General features: G+C 44.5%; 1 protein-coding gene across 1 annotated transcript in view; it reads right to left on the minus strand.

Annotated features, from left to right (window-relative positions):
- The window catches only part of ARSG (arylsulfatase G), a 902,795-nt gene that overhangs the window by 417,320 nt on the left and 461,784 nt on the right, over window positions 1–23,691 (minus strand). The window lies entirely within an intron of this gene.

Below are 23,691 nucleotides of genomic sequence, written 5' to 3' on the forward strand. Positions count from 1 at the left end.
GTGTGACAGGATGAAGACAAATGTGAATGATGCACTTATCTGACAAATGGATGAAGAGAGGTGGCTGAAAGCTCCTAGCAACATACCATACATATACGTTTAGCACAATCAAAAGGTCTTGGCTAATACCAGCCCTAAAAATCTGAACACATCCTATGTGTTGTGTAAAAGGATTGGTATGGACTCTCTACAAATAGCTCCAAAAGATAATGACTGACTAGCATAATTGCCAATCTACAATACCAGTGCTAGAAAACATAAAACATTGGGTAAATACATATCTTGGTGATGTAATTCTCAACTGAAAAGGTCTTTATATGACCTTGAAAGCACAATTTTTAAAATATTGCAGCTTTCAATATACTGTTGTTATTTATTATTAATAAATAAGGGCAATTTCTCTAGTGATAGATACTAAGTGGTCAAACATACATATAGAGCACATATTCTTATATATAAACAGGTGGAGTCAAAACCAATTGAATCCACAGCCTTTTTTTCAGACTCCCCAACCAGGCAGCGTGAGAGTCTAGTTGTGGGCTTCCTTTGGTGGGCTTCCCAAAAATATACAGTAGGTTTATAGCCCATCTACTACTTACCATTGGTTAGCTGTGCCACTCTCATTTGCTTGCCCCCTTACCATCCTTTTGATTGGCTGTCTTCAAACCTTCCATTGCATTTTTAGGGAGCTACTTTCTTCTTTTTGGTTAAGCATTCCATGAGAGTGCATGTGGTTTCCAGCTCTCTCCCTCATGTGCTTCGGCTCACTCTAAATACCCACCCCTTTTTGCGCGCCATGTTGTCCTCTCCCTCGTGTGCTGTCAGACCTCTCGCTTGTGTTTCTCCCTAACCAAACTCCACCGCCCCTTTGCTCCATGTTGCCCTCTCCTTCTTGTCCTGCTTTTCCCTTCTCCCCCACCTTTGCTTTTCTCCATCTGTTCCTCTTATGTCGATTGTGTAGGAGAGTAGGATCTGCTACTTATAGTTACCCCCACTTTTTGCTGATGTTTCACTGTTTTCAACTTAGACTGGCTGGGATACTGCTATCCAGGACCCCAGCCTGGCTGCTTTCTCCTCTAAATTGGTTGCATGTACTTTAGATACATTCCAGATTGGATTCTGGGGTATTTTTATTATTATTTATTTATTAGAAAGTTTTATATAGCGCGAACTTGATCCTTGGGTATCAGAGCGCTTTACAGAAAAACTAATGTAGAATAACATGAGGTAGAATAGCATGAGGTAGTTTAGAGATGCAGATATATTAATATAGGATAACATGAGGTAGAATAACACGCAGTATTTTAGAGATACATCTTACGTAGACATAACCATAAATATGAAGATGTAGGTAGGTATAAATACAGTGTAACAAAACGTTCCACATAGTTATGAGGTAGGTTAGGAATCAGTCTGTGAGGTAATAAATCAAAAATGTGCTAAGGGGCGATACATTTTTACGATAGTATTTGCCATCGTTAGGATTACAAGTCTATAAAGTTTCAGTCTCTGTCTGTCAAAGATGTTATCCTAGAGCTATTCTATTTGGCGCCACATTTAAGTCGTACTACAGTAGTCTTGGATCCACATTGTCTGTGCATTAGGCCTCCAAAAATTACAGGTAAGTGGAGAGCCTTCAGATTATCTTCATTATGCTGATAGACTTTCTCCTTTCCCCATTTGATTTCTGTTTTGGCCTCCTTCTGTATCGTTGTCGGTACTGCTCTTTCTTGTCTAATTAAGGAACGTACTCATTAGGAAGGTCTTAGCTTCCCTTTTGAAGGTGGCCGTGTTGGAAATGTTCCTAATATTAGGAGGAAGAGAGTTCCAGATTCTGGGCGCTGTCCCTGAAAACGTTCTGTCATATGTTTTCCTCTTCTGGAAAATCGGTGGTCTCAACAGTAACTCCTTAGCCTTCCTGGCCGGTCTGCTTCCTCCCGATAGCTCTAATTTCTGGGCCAGGTATCTTGGTGTTTTGTGGTGGATTGCTTTTTGTGTGATACACGCTAATTTGAATTGGATTCTGGCTTCATATGGGAGCCAGTTTAGCGATTTCAGGTGTGGCGTGATATGGTCAAATTTCCTCGACCCGGTAATGAGTCTAGCAGCTGCATTGAGACAAGTTTTAAGTGGTGCTGTGGAGATTTTTGGCAGTCCTGCTAATGTAGTGCATCCATATTCGATCCTCGAAATAACCAAGGACTGTACTGCCAATTTGAGGTCTGCAGTAGTGATGAATGGTTTCAGTTTCCTGATATAGTTCAAGTGAAAGCGGGCACTTTTTGCCATTGATTTGATATGGGCTTTCATGTCTAGATTCTTATCTAGTGTGATTCCTAAAGATTTCGCTGAGTCCACTATGGTAGGGGTGCAGTTTAAAGCTGTGATCAAGTTGGTCCATTCTTTCACTTCCGTGCGGTTTTTTGGTGGTATGATTAATAGGAACTCAGTCTTTTGTGCATTTAGTTTCAGATGATTGCTGGTCAGCCAGCTTAGTGTCTTTTTTAAGGCCTCATTCATTAGAAAGATATCTTCCAGGGATGCGATCTTGATGTAAATCTGTGTATCGTCTGCATACATATGATACGAAATGTTTGCGTCCCGAAGAATTTCTGTGAGAGGTTCGACATAGAGGTTGAAGAGTGATGGGGATAGTGTGGACCCTTGAGGGACTCCGATCTCATTAGGGTATGATGGAGATAGAGATTGATTAACTAAAAATCTTTGAGTTCTGTTCTGAAGGAAGGATTCAAACCATTTCAGCACCTTTCCCGGCATTCCCATCCTGTTATTCAATCTGCTTAGTAATTTTACATGGTTTACCGTGTCAAACGCAGAGGACAGATCTAGTAGTACTAGTAGACATGTTCTGTTCCTGTCTAGAGCCTGTAATGCATCATCAACGATATGAAGGATTGCCCTTTCTGTGCTTTGTCCGGATTTGAAACCCGATTGGCAGTCATCTAATAGCTTAAAATTCGTGATGTGGAGGTTCAATTGGTTTAGTACGCATTTTTCCATTACTTTTGCCAGTAGGGGAATATTGGTAACTGGGCGAAAATTATTCGGATCCGCAGAATCTGCTGTTGGTTTCTTGATGATAGGAACAACTTGTCCTGTTTTTTAGCAATCTGGTAGGACCCCTTGTGCGAGCGAGGCATTTATTATTTTGGTCCATATTGGGATGATGATGTGATTTATCCTTTGTAGACATTTTGCCGGGAGTGGGTCATTGTAGTGGTTGTTTCGTCTAGTATCCGATAATATCTTGGCTATCGCAATCTGATCGTATAATTCAAAGGTGTCCCAATGTGCTTCGTTTTTTGCTTCTTCTTGGTTCTTTGTTAGGGTATTATTGCACCTTGTGTTTTGTTCGGTTGGCAGGTTGTCTGCTGCCGTCTTGAGTTCTATTTCCAAAGTGTTAGCTTTGTTGGTGAAGAAGGTAGCAAATTCTTCACAGCTCAGCTGAGTTTTTGTTGTTTCTTGGGCCGATTTGGCCAGTTTGCTGGATTGCTGTTTTAAAATTTCGAATAGTTTCTGAGGCCTGTTTTTGGCATTTTCTAGCTCTGATCTGATGAATTCTTTTTTGGATTTGAGGATCTTTTTGTTGTACTCTTTCCTGATTTTTCTGAGCGATTTAAGTTCTGGGGTTGCAGGGTTTTGTCTCCATCTTCTTTCTGCAAGCCTTAGTTTTCGCCTGTCATCGTTCAGCGTTTCGTTGAACCAGGGGTTTTTGTCCTTTCCTCTTGTTCTTTTCAGCTTTAGTGGCATGGTCGTACTGACTATTTTTGTTATAGTCGCCGTGTAGTGTTCCGTCAGATCATTCACATTCCGTAAATTGCTAGGTGGGTTCAGATCTTTCTCACAGCCTTCCACTAGCTGTTCCACATTTGAGTCTTTGATGTCCCGGGTCCACTTTTTGAGTTTAATCGGTTGCACTGTCTTTTTCCTATTTACTGTGGGTATTAGGAAGGTTATGGCATGATGGTCGGACCAGTCACATGGCACAACTGAATGGATCTGTATGTTCTCTTATCTAGATATTATCCAGTCTAATGTTGCTCCTTTGGCGTGTGTTGCCTGATTACAGGCTTGGGTGAGATTTAGTTCATCCAAAAATTCGTTGAGAGCGCAGATCTGTTTGTCCTTTTTGTTGTCCCAGTGTAAATTAAAATCCCCCAGGAATATGTCGTTTGAGTGACTGTTCGAGATGACCGTGATGATCTCCATCAGCTGGTCGATAAAAGTAGCATTATTTCCCGGAGGATGGTATACCACATGTAAGTTGCATCTTTGTTTGTCTGCTGATCGGATGTTCAGACCTAAGTATTCGCAGGCTTCTTGCGAGTCGGACTGTATTTGGTGTGTTTCTATGTCCGACCGGTGTATGCAGGCTATGCCACCTCCTATCCTTTTTGGTCTGTCTAGTCTTACTATGTTGTATTCGGGGGGCACTAACAGATCCATGATTGGAGACAATGACTCAGTTAGCCATGTTTCTGTTAGGATTGCAATGTCAATTTCTTGGTTAATTATATGGGCCGCTATTGCTGATGCATGTTTTACTGCCGACCTACAGTTGATCAAAAAGCATTTCAGAGGTTTTCTAGTGATTTCAGGGTTTCGTTCACTCAGGTTGTTGGATAACTGGATTATTTGTAAGTTGTTAAGATTGAGTTTCCTTTCTCTGTGTCTGGATGATCTATTAGCATCGATCGGAACTGTCCTTATCTCTTCCCCTCGCCTGCGCTCAGGGGGCTCGTAAGTCTGTAGCAGTGCCAGGATATCGTCTTCTGATAAATAACTGGTGGTTCTGTTTGGTCGCTTGTGTCTATTGGGTAATGGTATGGCTCTCTCACTCCACTTTCTTTGCAAATTATGTATTAGCTTTAGGATGTATTCGACTTTGGAGTGTGTGCTTACTGTGATTTCCATTGACTTTTCCAGTGCTTTCAGCTTGTTTAATATATCTAGTGCCATATTATCAATTTGTTCCTGTAGACCGTTGATATCTCTCCGAGTCTGTGGTGATTTGTAATATGTGTTCCTCCTCTCCTTTTGGAGTTTACCGTTTGTGATCCTGTGTCTAGAGTCGAATCTTTGCCCAGAGTTCCATTTCTTATTGTCATCATTACTGTTGCCAGCGTCTATGTTCTGTGGGCTGTGTGAGGTGGTATCTGAGTCATAGGTTCTTTCCGTCACTTCTTGGTGCATGGAGTTTCGTGTGGTCCTGTCTTGGGTTTGTGACGAGTAAGGGGAGGTTAATGGAAGGGTGGTCTCTTCCTTGTCTGAGGAGATTAACGAAGAGGTGGCCTCTCCCGTATCACATCTTCCAAGTCGAATCTTACTGTGTGATGTACTGGAAGGCGAGGTCTTCTCCTGTGAGCGCGGCGTTGTTTCTTTCCTTTGTGCTTGCTCTGTGGTGGAGTTGTCCAACATCGTCGGTGATTTAGTTCTCTTTGTCTCCTCTTCCTCCAGACTTTCCTCATTCTCCATTATTTCTTCTTGTGCTGTTGTTCGTTGTGGATCCATCTCCTGGTCGAGCCTCGCTGGTTCACTTATCATTCTATTTGTTGTTGGGGTATTATTGAATGTTATAGGTGTTGTTATGCTCTCTGAGTCCTCTCCGTCCCGACTGGTTTCTGGATCCGTTGTATCACTTGGAGGAGTTGATTGTAAGGGACGTTACGGTTCTCTAGGTAGTAACATTTCTGTGACTCTTGTTGTTGTTTCGTGCTGTTGATCTTGAGATTCTCTGGGTATAATTCCAGCTGTGGCGATAGAGTAGGTAGTGATTAGGGTGTCCGCTTGTGTATTCTGCCGATGTTGAACCTTTAGCTTCTCTACTCTTTCTTTTAATTTTGTGAATATGCTATCAAATTTTACTAAGTCGTTGTTGGCTGCTTGTATAAGCACTATTCCGTTCTTGTATAAGGTTATGCAAAGGTCTGCTCCTAGCCTTGTAGAAGGTGTGGTCACTAGTTTTGTGCCATGTGGGATATTGCTAATGGTTTTTATGTTAAGCATCTCTGTGATGACGGTGCGCCATTTTGCCGTTCTTCTGGTGAAGAATATTAGGTCGTTTATGATCCTGCCTTTGTCCATGTTGAAGGAGGGGTCAGATATCAATATGTCGGGATTTTTCCTCATTAGATTGTGCTTGTATTTCTTAGTTGCGGTCTTGGATAGGTGGGTTGGATATTTTATGATATGTGCGTTGCAGCCCACCGCTTCTAGATTGTAATCGGTCATCTTTGCAATTTGAGTTACTTCACCCTGTGTTAAAGCTTCTCAAGTGATGTGCGTTATCTATAAGTTGTTATTCTTTTCTCCTTGCATCATCAGTCAGGTCAGATGTTTAGAGTTAAGGGATTGCAGTTATGAGCGCCGATTAAAACGCTCTAGCCACCAATCTCGTTTCAGTTAAAGGTAGGTCCTGGATTTTCTGGTTTGTTGTCTGGTTTTTTGTCCTCACTTGCCTTATATTTCTCTAGTCCGGTCAGGTGTTTAGAGTAAGGGATTACAGTTATGATCGCAGATTAAAACGCTCTAGCCACAATTCTCGATTCAGGAGAGGTGGGTCATGTTTTTCTGGTTTGTTGTCCATATTTGCCACTCTTAACGTCTGCGACGGCCGCCATCTTAGGATCAGGCAGGGCTGGCCCTAACTTACCACTTGAATTAAGTTCCCTGCCGTAGCATATGTTTCTCTCCTGGGTACTTATTCCATTATCTCATGGGCCTCTGGAGGGGGAGCTGTAGACCTCCTAAATGTTGTCCTGGTTATTGTTTATATTGTTCCAGACTCCTTTGTTTGTTCGAAGTTGGCTGCCGTTTTTGAGTCAGGCAGGGCAGTTCTATCTATCCTGTCTGCTGTTTTCACCGTTTAAGGTGTATGTCCCCAGTTTTTCAGCAGGTCCTGTTCTGTTGCACTCCTTTACTCCTCAGCTCGGGATGGGAACGGTTAGTTTGCTGCTCTCCCCTGTAGAATAACCAAAACTCAGTATCCTATGTCTGTAGCGGTCGCCATCTTAGGGTCAGGCGCGGCGGGTCGTTTCTCCCTATATCGTTTCTTCAACCCAAACTATTCACAATATTCAGGCATTGTTCCGCGGCTCATCAATGTGCTCTTTGTGTCCCCCTCTCTTCAATCTGCTCACCGGAGGGAGTGAGATCCGTTTGGGGCAGCGCTGTTGAACTCTCGCGGTTCCTCCGCTCTAGATTTTCCGTTTCCCGGTGCTCATTGATCGCGCTCTCCTGACTCGTCCAGCGTTCCTCACTGCGGTCCGTTCGCACACTGCTCCTTCTGATATGCTAATCCCGGCGCTCTCTCCGCTCCGGTGTCCCTCCCAGATCAGGCGGTGTTCCGGACCTTCAGATGCGATATCCCACGTCAAAGGATATCGGGCATATTTCCAGAAGGGCAGCTACGTGAGTGTCGGCATTCAGCGATGTAGTCCCCACAGCAGCGCAGGTCGTGCATGCGGCAGTCCGTTCTCGGTGGCCCAAGCAGTCTTCTTGTTATGTGGGTTAGTGGATCGGGGGTCCAGTGATCAGTGTTCGTTGTTCTGGTGTCAGTGTTCGGTGCTGTTCCTCGATGACCGGATGTGCCAGGTATGTTCCAGTGTCCGGTGGTCGGTTCCGGTGTCCGGTGGTCGGTACTGGGGTTACTACCCTTATAAGTCCCCAGTATACGGTATACTATGTACCTAGGGCATAGGCCCCCACCTGTGTCACTACCTTGGGTGGTTCCTTGGGGTCCCAGCGATTCTATGTGCTCCAGGCACTGTGTCTAGTCAAGTCGTGGTTGTTATACCACTTTCTTAGTATATGGTTTGGTCTCCCCCTGGAGCCCACTGTGTATTGTGCTATTTACTGTCGTTCTAGTGATTTAATATTGTGTGCTTTGTTCTCTAATCTCATAAAGAGGTTAGTAGAGAGTGTTCAGTAATAAATACATATATTTTATATATTCCTTGTGTCGTTCTCCTTTCATTTGGTCATTCAGGAGGTTCTGATCTGGTAAAACAAGCTGCTTTACATTCCTTGGAGACTTAGCCTGAAGACTGCTCTCCTTAGCTACCACTAGGATAGCTTTCAATAAAGGTTGTCTTTAACCTAACCATCAATACGGGTTGCTTGCACTGGTACAAGGTGCCCACTATAATTAGTGGTCAGCATATACCAGGCCAACTTCTCACAACCTGACACCAGTGGTCCTTTTTATTGTAGTTCTTTGCACGACCAGGCAGGAACTTGCTGCCAGCCCCTCCACAATATAAAAACGATTCAGTACTACAGAAATATTGTTTTGTAATTACCAATCCATTTGGATCTGGTTTTAAAAAAAATGGCATCCCACATAATGTTTAAGGCACTTTTACATCCTTAATTGTTTGCTGTGCTGTGTTAGCACTGTTCCCAGCTTCCAGCAACAGAAAGAGTGAAAAACTATTTTAGGCAATTTTCCAAGAGGTAGTCAATATATTCTATTTTGGGGGTTTCTACCTACGTGCTATTCTGAAACGTTGACAAATTCTAAATTCTACAAGGGATCATTTGTGTAGGGTGCTAATAGGTTTCCTATATAATCTAAATATTCAATAAAAAAAGAGTAATGAACATAAGTGGGAAAAAATAGAAATAGGGGAGAATGCATTTGTCTAATTTTCTGCCCTGATGTCCAGTTTACAAAAAAGAAAACACTGTCAGGTCTGTCAGTCTCTTCCACTTGATGAAGTATGTACTGTTTATCAGATGTACGAAAACATGAAAACATGAGATGCCCACAGTCATCAACCGATCGGCACCTTTATAGTTTTATTAGGTAAAATCTAATGAATTAAAAAAGGGTATTAAGAAAAGCTATGCATTTTTTAAATGCACCCAAAAATCTGAGTTAAAGAATAGGGCTTATTTTACCACTTTACATTTGGAGTTACCCATAATAATATGTGAGTCAAAGGGCGTGCATTGCTTATTTATACACACTGACCTACATGTGGAATCTAAACAATTTAAACAAATTCAATAGCGAATAACAAACTTTCTAATAGTCTATGGTCCCACACTTCCTGCATGAAAACAATACCCCTCATGTGAGAGCAGGCCAATTGCACTGACAGGAAAGGTCTGGAAACACTATCGCAATTTCAAGATGTTTTAATTGTTACATTGATTCTTGTAATAGTGGTAGTAGTGGTATTTGGGCTTCAGGTTGGCAGCAGCCAAGATAACCTACCAACCCTAGATGCTTTCAAAACTAGACACCTTGGGGAGTCTCTGATGGTGAGGCTTGTATGGCTCCCACTACTTTTTTTTTTAACCCAGAATGCCCTGCAAACATCAAACTTAAAGTTCTGCACATTTCTGTTTGGCAAACGTCTAGAATTAGCTAGGATTAAAACAAGTCCTCCCAACCAGCGTTCAAAAATGTCTCCAAATCAAAATGGTACTCCACTTGCCCACTTGTGTGGATAAACGTATTGCTCAGATAGACAACAGCATTGTTATGTAGAAACATCACGATTTCTCCTTAGAATTTCATTCATTCTGTGGCTGTGTGCAGCTGCTGTACTTGGGGCTGGGGTTGGCAGGCAATCATGATAACCTACCAACTAGAAACCAAGATAAGTCCCATGTGGTGTCCCATGTTTCATTGCCTACTCACTTTCCGCAATTTCATCAGGCCTCAGGATCGGTCTCCACCCCACCGATACTTCAAGCACAACCCGGTGGTTGCCAACAAAACTCGTACCAGCAACGTACTCGTGGGGGGAGCACACACAAGCTTTCACAGCAAGGTCGACCACTATAGAGGCTGACGCTCGGCTGCTGTTATTTCTTGATGGGGATGCGTGGCTAAAACTTATGTGCACTCCCCCCACGAGTGTGTTGTTGGTACGAGTTCTGTTGGATTGAAGTATCGGTTAGGTGGAGACCAATATCCGAGCCCTGATGAAATTGCCGAAAGTGAGTAGGCAATGAAACATGTCGGCCAATCTAACTGAAATGGTCTAAACATGCTGTTCTTTAAACGAGAGTGTGATCACTGCGATAAATAAAGTATGTACAACTGCAAGTGAGTCACATCTTATTTTAGCTTGGAGAAGCAATTTTCTTCTTTCACATCACAGAGTTCAATTGATTGAAGAATGACACCAGCATTGACAGCACATTCCCTTTTTCAGTTTCTTTTTTCACAAAATCTGTGCACAATATTTTCTTCCTTTGCGGTTATGCAGGCCCGGACTGGCCATTGTGGGCACCGGGCAATCCCCCGGTCGGCCGCAAGGGTGGGGGCCGGTTTTGGGCCCTGGGGGCCGTTTTTGTTGCAGAGCCGTTTTTGCAGCATAGCTGCAAAATCGGCCCTGTAACAAAATCGGCTGAAAAGCGGCCCTGGCAAAGCGCTCGCCCCCCTCCCGCCCGGGGGGTGGGGGGGCCGGCCGAGCACTTTGCCAGGGCCGGTTTTCGTTCCCAGTCCGGCCCTGGTTACCAATGATTTTTTTTTGTCCTCATCTCCCCACCGACTCCATCGTTTTGACAAGTCGCTTTATACTAACTGTGCTCCACTCGACTCACTGCTTCCTTCTAGCCATCCACGGCCTTCCTCTTTATCCCGAGGGCTGGGTGTAATCATTGGACAAGTGTGCCAATCTCCGGATCTTAACTGTTTATCATGTGCAAACGACGTCCCCACGTTAACAAGGGGGGCCAGATGTTTACATGCGATTCTTCTTGATCTAAACTTGCCATACGTAGGGCGGATTTAATCCAGACAGGGTCCTTCCATCTGATGCAGATCTCTCTTCTGGCCAAAACCACCAGATAAATGAGTAAACCCATCTGGGGCTGTAAAGATGTCCTAATACCATGTTTATTCAAGCCGAAAAACACCAGAGAGAGATCCACCACTATATGTATTTGTAAAATATCTGCCAAGGTGTCTCCCACTTCTTTCCAAAATCCACCAAGTTCTGCACATTCGAAAAACATATGAATATCATCCACCTTGTTAATACAGCACCTCGGGCAGGCTGGGACTGGGGCAGTAGGGGCTACGAATTTGGCAATCTTTGCCGGGGTATAGTATAACCTATTTAATACAAAAAAATGATTTTTCTTTAAGCTCGCAAGCTTAATATATCTATACATTAACTTTATAGAAAAATCTAAAAAGTTTTCAGTATCTTGGACAAGTGGAAAGGAATTCCAAACAGCTGACTGTGGGTGTACCTCTTGATCTGCTGCTTCTACAAGGCTTTTGTACCACAATGATACCTCTTTTTTCCTCGGTAGAACATTTTGAAATAGCTGCTCTAGCTCCCAATTCCCTACTGTGTCTCCAGCCTCCGCCTCAAACCATGATCTTGACTGAAGGTATTTAAATCGTGAGAACGTGGGACCAATCTTGTCTAACAGTATTTCCCAGGGGAGAACCCCATCTGAGTCGACAAGGTCCAGCCACCTCTCCAACCCCGCTCTTCTAATCGGGATTGCTAAACAATCTCCCAAACAAGTTGGGGTCCCCGGTGAATCCCAGATTGGTGCAGATGGGGAAAACAACCAACGCCCCAGACACGCCTTAATTTATACCATATCTGTAGGGGCGCTTTAACACCTTGAGGCGTACCCTCTTGAAAAATCTAGGAGCCCCAAACTTACATAAAAACCCCACCTGCCCAGTACCACCCTCCGCTAACACAAGTTCCCCTAATAGTCTGCCCCAAGAGGTTTCTAACGGAGTGGAGAGGAGCATCCTTATGCCCTTAAATTGGAAAGCCAATAGGTATAGATTTATGTCAGGAAGTGCCAGGCCACCTTTCAACAACTTCCTTCGTAGTTTTTTTCCAGGATAACCTGGCACTTTTCTGCCCCCAAACAAAACTGCCTATCTTCCCTTGAATTTTGTTAATACTGTCCTGTGGAAAAGTAAGAGGGAGCGCATTAAAAAGAAAGGTCAGTTTAGGTAATACCGACATCTTTACCAGGTTAACCCTCCCATAGATCGATAAAGGAAGGTTTTTCCACCTGGCGAAGAGAAAGTCTATATCTTTTTCAATTTTTTAAAAATTGATCAAAGGTATTTTATTTAAATCCTTTACTATTTTTACTCCTAAATACCTAAACTCCTTACTTACGGGACCGTAACTATTCGCCGAATTCCAACACATAATCTCTGTTTTATCTGAATTGGTCATATATCCTGAGATCACGCCAAACTCCAACAACAGATTTTCTAAGTATGGGATAGAGATATCAGGGTATAAATTATAATATCATCTATAAAGCGATTTTACACTCGTAGTTTCCTGATTTAAAAGGGCTTATTAGGGTGTCCTGCCTGATCGCCTGCGCCAGGGGCTCGATATAAATATTGAACAGAATGGGAGACAGGGGACACCCCTGTCTTGTCCCTCTCTAGATTTTGAAGCTAGGGGTCAAAGAGCCGTTTATTAAGATTTTTGCAGAAGATCCATTATAGCAGTTTTGTAAGGTCTGGACAAAAGTTGGGCCCATACCCATGCCCTCCAACACCGCCCATAGGTATTTCCAACAGACCCGGTCAAATGCCTTAGCGGCATCTAATGCCACTACCACCAAAGGATCCCCCCTATTTTCTGCTAAGTCAGTGTTGCCAATTAACAATTGGATTTGCTCCTGGATGACTCTCCCGGGCATAAAACCCTTCTGGTCTGAATTAATCAGACTAGGTGCCAGTTTACCCAATCTCCCTGCTAATATGCTCATAAAGATCTTATAGTCTGCATTCAGCAGGGAGATTGGGCGGTAAGAGTCAGGCAGTAGAGGATCCTTTCCAGGCTTTAATACCAATACTATTGTGGCCTCTTTCCAAGAGCTAGGGACCTTCCCTGTGGAACTATATACCATATTGAACAGCGTATGGAGTACAGGCAGAAGCTCATCCAACACATCCTTATAGATTTCACTGGGAAGAGCATCAAGACCCGCGGCTTTCTTAGTTTTTGCCATCTCTATTTGTTCCTTAATCTCCTCCACAGAGATAGGTGAATCTGAAAAGTCCCTAGCTGTATCAGTAAGAACAGGCATAGTTTTACCCATCAACCACGATCTTATTGCCTCATTTGGGGGATCAATATCTTCCTTATAAAGGTTCGCATAGCGAGATAGAAGACAGCTCTGCATAATTGCGTGCTCACTAGATTTAGTTCCTACATTGTCGATTATAAGTTCACTAATATTATTCTTTGCCCTATCAATCCTTGTCTTCCATGCCAATAATGCACCTGCTCTCTCCCCATATTCGAAGATTTCCATATTGCGAACCATCCACTGTGCCTTACATTTCTGGTCCAAGTAGAACCGCAGGGCTCGTCTTGCCTCCTCGAGTTTTTCTTCTATCCTCAGCAAGTCTCTTGCCCTATCCTGGCTCCTTCAAAAGAAGACATTCTTCCCTCCAGAGTCTGTAGTTCTAAAACATTACGCTTGTTCCTTGTACTTATCAGGCTACGTAGGGATCCCCTTAAATTCGCCTTATAGGCATCTCAAACAACCTCTTCCGAGGCGGACCCAAGATTAAAAAGCAAAAACTTTAAGGTAGATTCTTTAATTGCCTGGATTATTCCGGGGTCTGAAAGCGCTGACCTATTTAGGGTGCATCTAACTTGTTGAGGTATTATCTTTGTAGAATATAGAAAAACTAGAGGTGCATGGTCAGACAAATGACTTGGAGATACAGATATATTGATAACATTCTCTATGTTCTCTCTATTTACGAGGACATAATGAATTCTGGAGGAGTGATGGTTCTTTTTACAGTAAAATGTAAATCTGTCCACATCCCCCATCTTTGCTCTCCATAGATCGACTAAATTGATGTTAACTATTACATTTTTCATGACTCCTCAAGACCTGGCTTTTCAAGCAGTAGCAGCATTCCCCACCCCAGTGCCTTGAGACCCTAACTGGTGAGTAGTGCGCTTTACAAATGATATGATTGATTGATTGACCCTGCGAGCTCTCGGGGTCCCAATAGCACTACTGACATTAGATCTATCCTTCACTGGGTCGAGCAGGACATTAAAATCCCCCCTATAATGAATGGGGGATTTCCCATAATTAACTAGTCCTGCAACTTTACTAGACAAGAAAAGTTGTCTGTATTAGGACCATAATACGAAGAGCAAGTCAACTTCTCCCCCTCAAAATCCAACAGTGCAATGATCCATCTGCCTGTTTGATCTGTCTGAATCAATCTTATTATACACGTGATTCCCTTTTTTACCAAGATGGCAACTCCGCGGGTACTCAATGTTTGCTGAGAATAACAAAAACATTGGAGCCAAGGTATTTTCAAAAAAACTGATTCAGACTCTGTCCTATTCAAATGCGTCTCTTGTAACAGACACACATGCACAGGGGACAATTCTAAGTATTTAAATATTAATCTTTGTCTCCTTGGACATCTCAGACCATTTAGGTTCCAAGATATTAATTGAATGTTTCGGCCCCCCTTCATTTTGTTCTTAACTTTATACAGCTTAAACAAATCTTGTCTAGAAGTTGGAGTTGTTCTCTAACTAATCTATTTATACAAAAATCATCTGATTTACGAAATTAGGAAAATGTTTTCATCTTTTTTGCTACCACCCAGTGCTACCCCCTTTACACTCCTACCCCTCCCCCCAAAAACCCCTCCTCCCCATCCCCCACCCCCGTGATCCCCCTGTTCCCTACCACCCTGAGGAACCTTCCCTTCCAATAGGTCGATACCTATTCGGACTCCACCTCCCAATAGGCTCCATAATATAACAAAAGAATAAGCCATTGCGATGGACCAATTAAATTCTCATAATAGCTAATATCCCTTACAACCCCCCCTGTTTTTCAGGCTGAATCTTAGCTATGAGTGTATCTGCCTCATTAGCGGTCCGAATCATGTGCATATGGTTATTCCACATGACTCGCAGTGTGGCTGGGAACCTTAATTGGGCCTTTGCCCCAAGACTGTTTAATTCTGTCAATCTCTTTCCCAACTCTCACTGTCGCTCAGCTGTTATATGTGAAATATCGGACCTGATGGAAAAGGAAAAGGGGGGCAAATCAGTAAAAGGAGAGCATATGGTGCCTGCTTTTAACGCTGCTGATAGGATCTGCTCTTTGACCGAATAGGAAAGAAAGTTCACCAAGATCTTCCGTGGCTTCTGCCTTCCCAAATTCCTTTTAAAGGGATCTCTATGTATCCTCTGAATTTCGTTTTTTAAATCCACGTTGGGGAGGGCCTCAGAGACAGTCCTTTCCAATAGTGACATTACAAACCCCTTTATGTCCTCTCCCTCTCCTGCTTCTGGTACATTCAAACATTTCAAATTATTTTTACGCTAATGATTCTCAAGTCTTTCCAAGTCATCTTTGAGCTCTTTGTTTTGCATAGCTAATTTCTCCAGCTGAAAAGAGGAAGACTCTATTACACTAAGATCTCACACGAAGACTTGATAGCAGCCTGATTTGCCTCAGAGACTAAAAACCGATTTGCCAATTCGGCTTGATTTGCCTCTGAAACTGTAAATCTGTTCGCCATTTCGTCTTTCAAGGCAAGAATAATGTCCACCAGAGAATGAGACCGTTGATCCAGACAAGAGTCAGTACTTAATGTCAGGGTCTCTTTAGCCATCGAGGATGAAGAGAGAAAGGTTTTTCTGCCCAGACTATTCAGACTTACTCCAATCAGTATCTTTTGGCACTCTTTGCCTCTACCACCTTCACATTCGCTGACCTGAGCAGTTCCCAATTCGTCCCTATTATCATTATTATCAGGGGCGGCGGCTGCAGCCTGAATTGGGACTAGGACAGGGGCAGAGCCTACTACACAATTTATATCTATATCTAAGCCCTTTCCTAATTCCAATACAGAGTATCTATGTGATAGAGCTACGGTCGGGTGGACCTCTGATTTATTATCTTCCACCTGGAAATGAGCAACGACAGCAACACCACCACCCTACTGGACAATCTCGCCAACCTCGGACTCAAACAACTAGTAAACATCCCCACCCACTACGCAGGACACACACTCGACCCCATCTTCACCTCCAGCAATCACATCTCCTTCAGTCACACCACAACTCTCCATTGGACGGACCAGAGCTGCGTTCACTTTGAATACAAAAAACCACAACCCACTGCCTCCCTCAACCCACTCTAAGAAGAAATTGGAACAAAATCACCATCGACCAGATCTCCACATCGCTTCTTCAAAACCCCCCTGCCTTTTCATCAAACCCTAACCAAGCAGCCACTAACCTCACACAATGGCTCACCAACAGCGCCGACAACCTAGCACCCTTGAAAACACGTCAAATCAAACTAGGCAGAAAATACGCCCCCTGGTTCAACGATGACCTTAAGAAATCAAAGAAACTCTGTCGCTCCCTTGAGAAGACCTGGAAAAAAGACCCAAACACTAGCACCAAGGAGGCCTTCAAAAACGCCACCCGTATACACCACCAACTGATCCGGACAGCCAAGAAATCCGCATTCAAAGACAGACTCGACAACAACGCCCATAACAGCAAGGAATTATTTAACATCGTCAAAGAGTTCACCAACCCCACTGCTAACTCCAATGACATCACTCCCTCCCAAACCCTTTGCGACTCCTTAGCCTCGTTCTTCCACGACAAAATCGCTAACATCCACAACAGCTTCGACAACCAACCCGGAGACCAACCCACCCAACCTTCTGCCGCGCCTTCTCCCCCCTTGAACATCCTTCAGGACTGGAACCCAATCTCCACTGAGGACACCATTCGCCTGATGAACTCCATCCACTCAGGATCCCCCACAGACCCTTGTCCTCATCACATCTTCAACAAAGCAGACTCCATCATAGCACCACACCTCCGTGACGTCATCAACTCCTCCCTCAACTCCGCCACATTCCCGGAAAGCTGGAAACATGCCGAACTCAGCGCACTCCTGAAAAAACCCACAGCAGACCCCACCGAACTCAAAAACTACCGACCCATCTCGCTCCTACCATTCCCGGCCAAAGTCATCGAGAAAGCTGTCAACAACCAGCTCGCCTCCTTCCTCGAATACAACAAATCCCTCGACCCATCACAGTCCGGCTTCCGAGCCAAACATAGCACTGAGACCGCCCTTATCGCAGCAACAGATGACATCCAAACTTTACTGGACAATGGAGACACAGTCGCCCTTATCCTTCTTGACCTCTCCGCAGCCTTCGACACTGTCTGCCACAGCACACTTATACAACGCCTCAACAACATCGGAATCCAAGGAAAAGCTCTGGACTGGATCACCTCGTTTCTTTGCGGAAGAACTCAGAGAGTCCGCCTCCCACCGTTCAAGTCAGAAGCCACCGAAGTCATCTGCGGCGTACCACAAGGATCCTCCCTTAGCCCCACCCTATTCAACATATACATGAGTCCCCTCGCGACCATCGCACGCCAACACAACCTCAACATCATCTCATACGCTGATGACACCCAACTGATCCTTTCACTCACCAAAGACCCTAACACCGCCAAAACAAACCTACATGAAGGAATGAAAGAAGTAGCAGAGTGGATGAAGCACAGCCGTCTGAAACTGAATTCAGACAAAACAGAAGACCTCATCTTAGGTACCTCCCCCTCCGCCTGGGACGATCCTTGGTGGCCAGCCGCCCTAGGAAAAGCACCCATCCCAACGGACCACGCACGAAACCTGAGCGTCATCCTCGACTCCTCACTCTCGATGAACAAACAAGTCAACGCTGTCTCATCATCTTGCTTCAACATTCTTCGCATGCTCAAAAAAACATTTCGATGGATCCCCACCGAAACCAGAAAAACGGTCACCCACGCACTGATTACAAGTCGACTAGACTATGGTAACACCCTATACGCCGGCACCACCGCAAAACTACAGAAAAAACTCCAACGCATCCAAAACGCTTCAGCCAGACTTATACTAGACATCCCACGCAAAGACCACATTTCTGATCACCTGAGAGACCTCCACTGGCTCCCCATCAACAAAAGAATAACATTCCGCCTCCTCACCCACGCACACAAAGTACTTTACAAACTTGGACCCGATTGCCTCAACACACGACTCTCCTTCTACACCCCCACACGCCAGCTACGCTATTCCAACCAAGCCCTTGCTGCTGTCCCTCGCATCAATAAAACCACCATGGGAGGAAGATCCTTCTCCTATCTTGCGGCAAAAACCTGGAACTCCCTTCCCATTCACCTCCGCCTCACGCAAAACCACCTTGCCTTCAGAAAACAACTCAAAACCTGGATATTTGACAAATAACTCCCCACCCTTCCTCAAGCGCCTTGAGACCCTCTGGGTATGTATGTAGCGCGCTATATAAATTTTCTGACTTGACTTGACTTGACTTATCTAAAATCTCAATGAGGTCTGTAGAATCTGTCCGTTCTATCGAGTTCAGGACGATGACTCTCCCCAGGAGACTCAGATGTACATCCTGGTTAATCCTTGGGGTCTTAACTCCTGCAGTTTTTAAAGTGGATTTAGATTTTAAAGAGACTTTCTGTGCCACCATAGATGGAGGATAAGGCTCAGACTTATCTTCCGGGACTCCTTCTACTACCGAAGGCAGGGGTGGAGAGGGTGATACTTTGGCAGTAGACAGAGACATAACCTGGTAAAAGGTTTTCAATGACAGGGTTATTTTAGATTTAGAAAAAATGTTTATTTTATCCTGCTCTTTCCCCTTGCCTCTCCCAGACTTGCATTTCAGTGGAGTAGTTACTGACCCCGTACCCCCCCTGTTTACACTTTTTCACAGACAATTTTATTTCCGCAACTGGGGGGGATATACGCTGTGGTAGGCTAGATTGAATAATCAGTTTATTGGAAAAAAAATGTGCTGCCCTCGCCCGCAGCGAATACCTGGTTAATTGGTGGGGGGGACTTTCCCTCCATACAGTCACTGAGAACTCTAGAGTAAATACCCCCTGTCTCCAACACCAATGCAAACTTGGAGAGCGCTTCTGAAAATGGACATAAAACTACGTTTGTAAGCTCAGCAGTTCTCTCCAGAGGCCCCAAGCCACCTCTTAACCTCCCCTCCTACCTGCTCCGGGTACAATACTCTCTCGAATTTGTGCGCTCCTCCGCTGCCCAATAACCAAAAAAGGGGGCCACTCCGCCGCCACTCACTAGCGGCAACCTCCCAGCTCCAGCCCAAACTCGGGGCACCGGAACAAACTCCAAAGCAGGCTTCCGCTCTGAGGAAGCTCACTGGGAAAACTAGAGCGTCAACCGCTCCACCTGCCGAGCTCACCGCAAGCTCCTCCCACATAGCAGCCGACGGCTGCCGAATAAGAGGACGCGGAAACGCCTAAACAGCGGAGGTAATCAAAAAGCAAGCAAAACCACTTTTACAAAAAAATAAAATAATTCAACTCCGGTCACATCAGATACAAGATACTCATAGCCAGCTCAAAAATCGGGGTGTGCAGGGCCATCCAGGGTTCAGCTGTCCATCGTCAACCAGAGCCCTTGCGAGGTGCGTCCACGGCCATTTATGCGGCGGCCGCCATGTTCCTCTATCTCCCGGTGTAAGCTAATTTTACCGAAAGTGAACAATGATGATATCATGAGCAAACTGGTGAGTACCAACCGGTAGCTCCTTTAATGATGCTTATGTGAAGTACTTTCTGACCTTTCACACCTTTTTTCTGGTTTTGTTTATGATATGAGATGATGACTGGTGAGTTGACAAAACTTTTTAGAATTAGAATAGAGAAAACTAGGAACTGGGCATGACTGGCATTCTGGTGAAGCCAGTCCTAGGCAGAGATAGATTAAGACTGCCCCTGGTATTCTGAAAGTGCACAGTGTTCTTTCATAATCAAGTCATTTTTTGTATAGTTCACTGAGTGGAGGGCAACCTGGTTGTTTCCCCTCTATTGCTACCCCCTTTTTTTGATGATCCCCCTTACCTCATACCTTGTGATGCGTTCCACTCTCATAAGTGAACACATTGTGAATAAGCTCCCCAGTTTGTCTCTGGGCGAGTTGGGGGGGGGGGTTAGGGGCAGAAGAAAGACTGCATGGGTCACAGAGGTGGAGGGTTGTCACCCGATGGCAATAAGGAACACCCTCACATCATTTATAATAAAGACAATAACCACTGTGGTTCTTTCTGTACTCCTATCTGGGCAGATGTGAGGTATTTTCCCAAGTCTGCCTTCTCAGGGCAACATAAATACTCCATGGATTAGAGCATTTCCCCCAATCTGCACTCCTGCGGGTGGAATGAAAGACCGTCTGAGGCCTGGGGATGAGGGGGCAGTTTCTCTGGATGTAGTGGGCTTTATGCTCCCCCAGGAGAGGCAGATTTAGGAAAAAACTCTAATCTGCCCATCAGGGATGCAGAAAGACTGTTATGGGCTTGGGTGGAGGGGAGCATAAACTCATACCTGAAAACTATTAAAACAACTCTAGTGGTCAAATGAGGCAGAAATGATAACTTGCAGACAGGTGATTTTCAAAAGTAAACAGACTTGCTTTTCCAATATGTTTGTGAGTTCTCAGAATATCCACAACATGACTTTCCAGAAAGATGATATCTCTGCTCCCACTAAAATGCAACTTAAAATGGTGCATTTGCAGGAATTTTGTGATCAGTTCAATCTTTTCAATCTTTTCCCCCTGCATACAATTACTAGGGAGGAGTATGAAAAAGGAGTCTGCACTATAGCAACAACTGTAGTTTCAGATGACCTAGCTCTTACATCATTCTCTTTTTCAGTACAATCAAGGAGCTGATGAGCTTGATACAGGTGACCAAATCTGGTTTGCCACCAGACCATTGCCCAGTGTCACTATTCAAACAGCTTAGTCAGGCTATCAGCTCTCTACTCCTTAGGAAGAGGAAATGTCCTTTCTTGTTTTAAAGATGCCACCATTATCCCACTGTTGAAGAAACTGGATGACCCACCCAGCAAAATTGAAAAACTATTGCCCCCATTTCATTACTGGCATTTGCAACAATGATTATAGAGGTGCATGCTGCAAAACAACTGTGCAACTATCTCCAAATTGATATGTGTTTAGCTAACACACATGCTGGCTTTCTTCCAGCCCACAGTACGGAAACTGTACTTTGGCCGTTCTTGTTGAGTTAAGATGTGACTTGGACTTGGCTCACACCAATACCTTAATTTTGCTGAATCGTTCTGCCGTTTTCTACATGGTTGACCATCCATCCTTTTAGACCGGGTTGGGACACTAGACATTGAAGGGACAGCATGACAGTAGATTTCCATCCAGCTGCACTCAAGCAGTAAAGCTAAGATCCTTTCATCACGAAAAGTACTAGCAATTTGTGGGGTATCTCAGGGTTCTTTGCTGTCTCCCAAGTTGTTCAACATTTAAGTCATACCTTTAGAAAAAGCTCTTATGGAGCTAGGTGTTAAATCATACAAATATTATAGGACATTGTATTACTGGTTGAGGGGGGAGAACCCTACTAAAGCGGCAACCACAATCCCTGTCATGGTGAAACACAAGCAAACCCTAATTTAACCTGTGCTTGGCACAAAAGCAGTCAGGCTTAACTTAGAGACAACGTGTAAAGTATTACAGCTTTATAAAAGAAACAACGGTTCCTGTGGCTAGTAAGAGTGATAATAGCAATACAAATGCTCAATAGCGATAGGTAAGGTACAGTAATGTCAGAGTGTGGAAAAGTAAATTTTGCCATGTTCTGTGTCCCTACGTGTCATCCATCATATGTTATGTGTGCATGATTAATATGCATATGTTATTCCCCATGTTTGATTAAAGACGCAAATACAGTTGTGTCCATCTCTAGTATGTCAGTTTCCAGTTCTCGTTAATAATACGAGTATCAGGCCTATGTAAAGTTATGTTGCCACGTTTCTCAGTGTGCACGTTATTTCATTGAAAGTCCCCGTTTCTAGGCCTCAAAAGGGCCCGGACACAAGATTCAGCTCCTGTCTCCTAAAGCCTCGCTGAGGAGCGATGCAGCCCCCACCTGTATCCTCGACCCTTCACTTACTTCCTGCCTCGCAGTGCCCGGTGCAGCCTGGCTCTGCCTCTGAGTCTGCCAAGACTATGTTATGAGTCCAGTTATCAGTTCCGCCCTCCTTCCCTGCATTCCTAAAGTTACTGAATCGCATCAATAGTTTCCGTCATTGTCTAGCCTTCACGTCTCCACGTTAGAGAAATACTGTATTTAATGGTCATTTAATATTCTTCATCACGCACTACATGTAGAATAATGCATGCTCCAGTCTTAGAATCAAGTTAGCCTTTCCCCTCTTGACTTCTAGTTCATATCAACATGTTCCCTAAACATCAGATACTAGATACTGCTTAGGTACATGTCGCTCCGACCCTCCAGACTTCAGTCTCTGCTCCTAGCACAGAGTTCATAGCCCCCAGCTTCTCCTAGTGATACGTCATTGCTAGTTTGCGCGCACCATCAGGTTAGAGGTCCCGGCTCCTCAGGTAGCCCCCTCCATGGTTTCCGCCCCATTCATGACATATTCTGTTACGTTTGCATCACATGTCTATGTATACGCCCTGTTACACCTTCTTCTCACCCTTATCTTTCGCGACTGCTACGCGTCACACCTACTGCTCCACCCACTGCTACGCCCATTGCAATGTAATGCTATGTGTTTGCGTTATGTATATATGCTCATGTACTGTTATTAAAAGGTTATCCTTCCTAGCGCGCTCATCCCAGATCCAGCCCCAGCAGCTGCTGGGCCCTGCCATCCTATTCCTATGCAGGTTGTCCTGTTCCTGTCCTTTATGCTGTAATAAACCTGCAAAACTCCTACTACCTCGAATTTTGACTCTTATTTATTGAGCTATCTGTTATTCATTTATGCATTCAAAAATAGGGTATTATTTATTTATTTACCACATAATGGCGCCCAAACAGGGACTTGCCCTTTCCCCACGCGTCGGTGAAGCCACGCCGACCCCCTGACCCTCTGCAGTCGTGACGGAACTCTTCTGCGCACCGGCAGATATTTCTGCTTCAAGTATCCCTCAGGCCCACGGAGGAGACGGAGGAGGCGGTCCAGCATCCAAACGAGACGGTGGAGGAACGCGGCGAGTCCCGACCAGAGCCCAAGCCGAGAGTCCAAGGTCCGAGGTATCCGGAGGTCCACCCGTAACTGAAGTCCGAAGTTCGCCCGTCCGGCGTCCAAGCAGTCCCGTCCAGTCTGAGGCCTTCCGTTCTTGCTGCCCGGTGAGTACCGTTACTGGGGTAGTATCTAGACAGGGTCAATTTAATTGACTCTGGTCCGTGGGTTGGTGGTACACAGTCCCACAAACGAAGTGTCCACTTCGGTGGATGCGGGTCCTGACGTGTCTCTTTATGAGACCGGTAAGTTTCGTACTGTTTCAGCAGTGCATCTAGTTCCTGTTCTAGTCAGTTCTGTTCTCGAGAAAATTCATGTATTCTGTGTTCCGTATTCCAGGTAGTATTCTGTTCGAACTGTTATTTTTAAATGTTCTTCATGTATTTTAATGTCGTGGTATGAATGGGGAATAAGTATCGTGTTTATTGTGTATTGTATTGTGTCTAGATTACAGTTCAGTCATGCCCTTGTTTTCCAGGTTACGTCAGTTAAAAACTAGAAAGGGTCTGCTGGAAGCAGCAGTTCCAGTTCCGCCTAGGGA

This window comes from Lissotriton helveticus, chromosome 7, assembly GCF_964261635.1.
Source record: "Lissotriton helveticus chromosome 7, aLisHel1.1, whole genome shotgun sequence".
Lineage (NCBI taxonomy): Eukaryota > Metazoa > Chordata > Amphibia > Caudata > Salamandridae > Lissotriton > Lissotriton helveticus.